Source organism: Quercus suber, unplaced genomic scaffold, assembly GCF_002906115.3.
Source record: "Quercus suber isolate HL8 unplaced genomic scaffold, Cork oak 2.0 scaffold_866, whole genome shotgun sequence".
Lineage (NCBI taxonomy): Eukaryota > Viridiplantae > Streptophyta > Magnoliopsida > Fagales > Fagaceae > Quercus > Quercus suber.
The window spans coordinates 57,615-64,839 of NW_027070296.1; positions in this window are offsets into that span (position 1 = coordinate 57,615).

The following is a 7,225-nucleotide window of genomic DNA, read 5'->3' on the forward strand; positions in this document are numbered from 1 at the left end:
GATTTCAAAAACAGATAAGAAATCAAGCAAAGAAAGTCCAACTTTAAATAGAAAGAATTAAAGCAGAGAACAAACAGAAAAGACAATTAAGTCTTAGAATCCTTTATCACCCACACAGCACGAGTCTTTGGCCGTGAAGATGAAAAGACACGTGTCCTAGTACGATTACTAAAAGACATAGAGGAATTAGAATTCCCCTGAAATTGAGTCAAAAACCTCAAAGCTTTTAATAACTCACCAAGAATAGGTATAGAGCCTTTTAGACAAAGGATGAGACCTATTTAACACCCGCTTATGAGGAAACAACTTGAAACAATTAGGGCAAGTGTGACCAGAATCACCATAATGGTGACAATCATGAGTAGTTTTAGAGCTACTCGGCTTCCTAGAAGGAGGTCTAACCTTAGAGGTTGACAACTTAGGAAAATTTGGCCTAATATGACCAACAATATGACAATGATGACAAGTGGGGACAAATTCAAAATTTTTATTCAACCTAGGAGGAGTTTTAGACATAGGTTTAGAAACTTCAGCGTTAACATCATAAATTTTACCTTTGTCTATCCTAGCAATATTAGCCTTCAACTCTTTATTATTCCTTTTAAATGGGGGAATATAAAAATCTTTTTCTTTTAAGTTAGGCTTAACAACAAGTATAACACTAGTTAATTTTTCAACTTCAGTTTTTAATTCAACTAGATGCTCTTCCAAACTTTTAATTTTGTCCACCTGAGATGAAATTTGATTTTTAAAATTCTCATTCAAATTATTGGTTTCATCCAATTTTGCAATGAAATAATCTTTTTCAAGTTTGACCTTTTTAAAATTAGCTTTTAATTTTGTAGAATATTCAAGAGATTTCGTACAAAAATTATAAAACTTGCAATAGGCATCTTGAATATCATCATCATCATTCAACATAAGATCATGCAAATCAAAACAATCAAGAGGTTCCATGAAAACAGGGGTCAATGGATCAACACAGCAAAGATTAAAACCTAATCAAAGTGTGCCTGCTTTGACACCACTTGAGAGGCTACAAACTGAATGACTCATTGTGATTAAACCAATTAATTAATTAGCCAAGTTATTAATTAATCAATTTATCATACAAACACGTGGAAGCACAAACAAATCACCAAAAACTAAATATGTAGCGAAAATTAAAAGAAACGGTGATTTGTTTACAAATGGGGAAGACCCTTGCGGCAAAAACCCCACCGGGTGATTTTCAGGTCACCACTTTTGAAACTTTACTATTATCAAATCAAGCGTTACAAGTAAAGGAATCCCAAGTACCTTACCAACCTACAATTGAACCCTTACTCCAATATCCAATTGGACTTGATTTGTAGTGACAGTTCTCCCTTTTGATGCACGGCTCCCAAGTACGTGACTAACCAGTTTGATGCGCGGATCCCAGTACGCGGCTTACTCCTCTGCACGAATCCCAGTATGTGACTAACTCCACAGCAACCCTTTGATTGTTGTAGTTGATTTGCAGCAGCTTCACATAGAAACACCAATAAGATCTTTAATATTGGTGCAAGAGACTTTGCTTGGTTACAGAACCCAAAGACGTACAAGAAACGTAGCAAGAACGCTTTCTTCTATAGGAGGAGGCTAGGGTTTCAAAAAGAAAACCTTATGAAGCTCTCTAGGGTTAGATTTTTCTTTTTCCCACCTCCTTTAAATAGGAACTTTAATGGGCTCTCCTATTCCGAATAGGTTTACACAAACTTGGGATTTCCTAGTCCAATAAAGATTATACAAACCCTTAAACAAATAGCCTTTTAGATTGAAAACGTTGTGGCTATAATCTGAAAACTCGTAAGCTCGATCGATCGAGACATCTGTCGAGCTTTAATGAATCTTTACAGATCGAGATTCTATCGAGCAGGTATCGAGACTTGCAAATTGTACTTTTCTTGAGCAGTTCTTGAGTAGTCTTCATGTCTTCAATTTAACCACTTATAATAATCATCTTGAACCTACTTAGATTTACCCAAATACAAGTAAAGTGCGTTTTGTCAAAGGATATGCCAATTACATAAAAATATGTCTCCAATAAAATTAATGCGTAAAATTCTAAATAGAATTACAATTCAACTAAGCATTAATAATTGAAAGATTCAAAAGCAGAACTACAAGGTTTGTGTCATATAAGCAAAATCATAAATTCTCTTTTTAAATAGCCTGCATTTCCTACATTTTTTTACAATAATTGAAACAATAAAAAGAACCAAAAAAAAAAAAAATTCTAATTTCAACTGCATGTTAGGAGGATATTATTTTTAGTAATATCAAGCTTTACAATTTTGTTAGCATGATTCACACACACACACACACACACACACATATATATATACATAACTTACTAATCAATAGCTTATGAGTGTGACTTTCTCCAAGGAAAGGAAGTGGTATATAGGGATATTTGGGTTGGTTTGAAATAGAAAAAAAAATGTTCCCAAAGTCGAAGCTAATCAAAAAAATTATGTAAAACCCAATGAAACAAATTTGATTACTAAACTTTTGGAAGACATTTCACATTGAAAATAGTTCTGGAATGATTTCGCATTGAAAACAATTCTGGTGTGCAGGACTTTAACATGCCTAACTTGGTGTGCTTTAGTTTAAAGTTCTCATTGGCAAACTTCACACCAATTATTGGAACTCCACCTCTGCCATCACCAAAAGTAAAATCAGTTGAATCATAAAGTTTGTAATAATTCTATGGAATGTGCTCCCTTTGTAGTGAAGAGGCTTTCCATTCTTCCAAATTTCCACTATTATGAGAGGGATCATCAAATTTGTAACAAAAAAACATAAAAGGCTACTGGCCATGGAATAAACTCAAATCATAAAATGGCATAGCGAAGAGAGAATTAATCGAAAAATGATCCACACTGTAGAAGTATATTTCATCTAATTAAAGATATAAGGGAGCAAAAGTTACTTGGCTACCCGTGCAAAGAGCTTTAAGAGTTTCCTTCACACACAAAAAAAGGATGTAAAAGTCAGTAACTTCCTTTAGCAAGGAGAGATATAAATTGAGGTGTATAATACAGTGGCTTCTAGTTTAGTTTATTTGGGAATCATACCTATAATTTTAGAAATTGTAATACCAAAGAGGTCTTTAATTTGAGTTTTTTTTATTTTATTTTTATTATTTTTTATAAATAGTCTTTAATTTGAGTTTGTACGTTTTTAGACCCCCTTAAAACACAAGTTGTTTAACTTAGTTATTTAGCCAAGTGATTACTTAGATAAATTATTCAGATCTAGGTTAACACAATCAAATCATATCATGTAAGTAATGTGGAAATATAAATAACACACGATATGATAAAGTAGGAAAACCAAACCAGTAAAAAACCTGGAGAGGATTTAATATTGCTATTCTCAAGGTAAAACAGATCCACTATAAAAGAATTGAAATTTTTACAATAAGACTTACACCATTAATATTCTATTGCTACCACGTGTAGAAAACTTACTATCATGACCATGTGACAGCTCCGAGTTCTTGGACTACTTCTTTCCTTGATCTACTGCAACAACAAGTTCTCCTACTTGTGACTTTGAGACTCCACTCAAAGGTTTCAGATCTTCTTTAAGTTCTTTATGCAACAACTAAAGTGATCACCAAGTTCTTGACATGAATCTTGATAACCCTAAGTGTGTATGAAGGTAAATACCTCTAGATCTCACAAGAGATTTCACACACAACACATCAACAACCACTAAACGTAGCTAGGGTTTTTCCTTTTATACTTGGAGTAAAATATAAAACCCTATATGTCAAACTGGGACTGGGCTGAGTTGGAAATTCTGCTAAAAAAAAAAAAATCTGCACGAGGTTCGATTGATTGAGTCTAATTTTCGATCGATCGAGCCTTGTATATTTAGACAATAAATCCTGCATTTCACTCGATTCCAACTTTACACATAAACACACTTTGAGCAGCCTAAATCTAGATTCTAAGTTTTGATCATGGTTTGCTAACATATTACAAATTGAAGTTTTAATACATTTAGTTCCTAAAGTCTTAGAACCTAACAGAGTTCTTATGCCCGCTAAACTCTCTCTCTCTCTCTCCACCTAGAGTGCTTATGTTAGTGATTTTTTAGGGAGGGTAAATTGTAAACATCTAAGCCATCATCTACTCCTAGTGTCCAAACTATATTTGATCACAAATGCATAAACTTTTTTCTCACATTCTTTAAAATCCCTAAAGCCACTCTTCCTTTTTCTCACAACTTAAATAATTTTCTAATTTGTTATGCATCTTCATAATACCTTTTTTTTTTTTGCTTAAAATTTATTTCTACTGAGATGACCACTATTTGGTCACTATAGGCACGGAGCGCTGAGCACTTAAACTTGTGGAGACTGTACTCCACTTCAAAAGTTCTTATGTGTGACCATTTAATATAAAAAAGTCTACTAGCATACCTTTTGAAATTTCTTTACAGCCTAAACTAACTTGGATTTTACAAAGTGAATTCTAACCCAAACACCTTAATCAAAACTAATTCTAACCCAAATAACTTAATCAAAACCAAATCTAACCAAATACCAAAATCAAAATTAAACCAACCAAAATATCCAAACCTAAATCATATATAATAACCCAAAAAAAAAGAAAAAAAAAGAACCTTTACTGGTAGTGGTAGTTTTTTTTTTTTTTTTGGGGGGGGGGGGTTATGGGTTCTCATTTAAACTCTTACTTTATAAGCAACTCTTCCTTATTTGTATATATTCTAATTGTGTTTTCCAGAAAGCAATAATTAGTTGGAAACTTCATTGTTGGCATGCCTTTCATAAGAATAACCCTCCCAATTGAAATTGTTCAAAAAATATTTCATAGGTAGAAAGCATAATCAACAATAATAAAGATACAAGTTAGAACGGCACAAACCATAACAATTAGCAGCTCTATTAAATTATTTTATGATTTCTCAAGTTTCTTTCTTGACTGTTCAAAATACCAATCCATGGTAAAATAATTACTGCTTAAGCAACCAATTAAAAAAATGCAGCAAATGCAAACAATAATAATTCAATTGAGCCCCCAATATTTTAGAAAATAAGATCCAAAGCCTCAAATCAGCAAACTATGATGTGCGAAAAGAAAGAAGTGAATGGATGGTAGTCATATTCATAAAATATAATGTGATCACTTAATTTAATGCCACTGAGCTCCCATTCTCTTACAGTAAATTCATCAAAAAATTGTTATGCATCTTCAACTAACATTGTTCTTTTCAAACAAAAGAAAATAACCTCCAAAGACTTTATATGCTTTCTCACCAAAGCATCTCTAATGACGCTAACATAGTGTGCAGAAAATTATGAAAGCATTAAATGTTGGGGATATTACACAAAGTAATAATGGAAGAATAAGATTAACACAAAAGACAAATAGAAAATAGATAACTTGGAGGCACTATATCGTTTTCCTTAGACAATATTTGCCCCCCATACTTTTGTTGCTAAAGGATTATTGCAAATTTGTCTCTAGAATATAACCAAGATGTAGGGTTCTACAGATAGCAATTCTGGAGAATGACCACAGGATTTCTTATGTTTCTTTTCAAGTGAACATAAGCCTCTATTTATACCCATAGGGTTATATTTCATAAAAAGGCACGTATGGAGAGTTAATTATTTTTCAAGTGAACATAAGCCTCTATTCATGAAAAGGCACGTATGTTTCATGAAAAGACACGTTTGGAGAGTTAGTTATTTTTTCATAAAACGGTTAACAAAGATTGAAACCTCTTCAACCTTTCTGAACAGTCACCAGAAAATTCTAGAAAATTTTAGAAAATTCAAATTTTTGAATTTTCACTTTATAAAACCATATTCTCAAAACTCAAATATCATTATTACAACCTATCCTTATATATACCTCTATATATACAACAATCCCCCACTATATTGTAATAATATGTCTCACTTGATTGATATCCTATCATGCATAATAGAAGGTGTCTTTCAACTTAAACCTCCTTTTAGTGTAATTGCTCAAGAAATCAACAGAGTTAATGGTGGCTTGGTGCTTAAACCAAAACTCTTATGTGTTGAAATCAGAAACAACACACACATAAGAACATTCAGAACACATTTAGAAATCCAAATTGTTAGCACTATTATGGCCTGGTGCTCTACCCAGTTTAGTGAATATGTACAAGAGAAAAACCTTTTATTCTTGCTAGAAGCAGCACCACTCCTATGTTCACAAAGTTGAAGTTCCTACTTATGTCCCTGTTACACAAATATTTATGAACTTCATAGTTTAAAACTCATCCTCATTTTCATCATAACAGTCTACACTAATCCATCCTGAATGAGACACAAAATTAGTGCTCTTACTAACCACATATCAATAGCTTGTTGTTACCCTTTAAACCTCTTTAGATTAAATCAATTCAAGGTTGGGTTCCCACTATTGGCAATCCTCTTAAAAAAGGGTTTTAGTCCCATTCCAATGGATGTTACTCTTACCAAGTCTCGAGACACACTTCGGTAAAAGACCTATTTTATATAGAATTACGTAGGCAATAGACTAGTCCAACCGCATTTGACTTGCCTTATGTATTCTTGTCTTAGAATTTAAGTCTAAGTTCACTTTATATACAACCATGTATACCATACGCATTATGGTTTTACAACTACATTACAAGGAATGGCTTACTACAGTTGTGGCCACGACACTTTATCAAAACCTTAGCCAATTTGTTTCCTTGTCCGTAACCATTGTAATCAATGCTCTCAATTTAATTCTATGGTAGAGTAAGAAATACACGTTATTTCTTTAATACTTACACATAGCACCCTCACATGTAGTGATTATCTAACAAGACATAGATATTATCACTCACATCAATAATAGAATTAAATTTGAATATTCTATATAATAAATACTCATCACAATTAAGTACTTTCTAGTGATCAACCTCAAGTTTTAGAAACTTTGAAAGTCTACATACTGTGAAGGCAATGTCTAGTTTAGTTCCATACATGATATGCAATATATGTACTTAATACACTAGCAAACTTGAGCTATGCATCTGCATTTCTAGTAATTTCTTTATTTAATATTGGAATCAAAGTGTCTTTGCTTCTTTAAAGATAGTAAAATCTAAGAAGCAAGTTCTCAACACTAATCTCAACACAATGAGATAACACAATTCCCAAAAGAATGAGAAATCACTA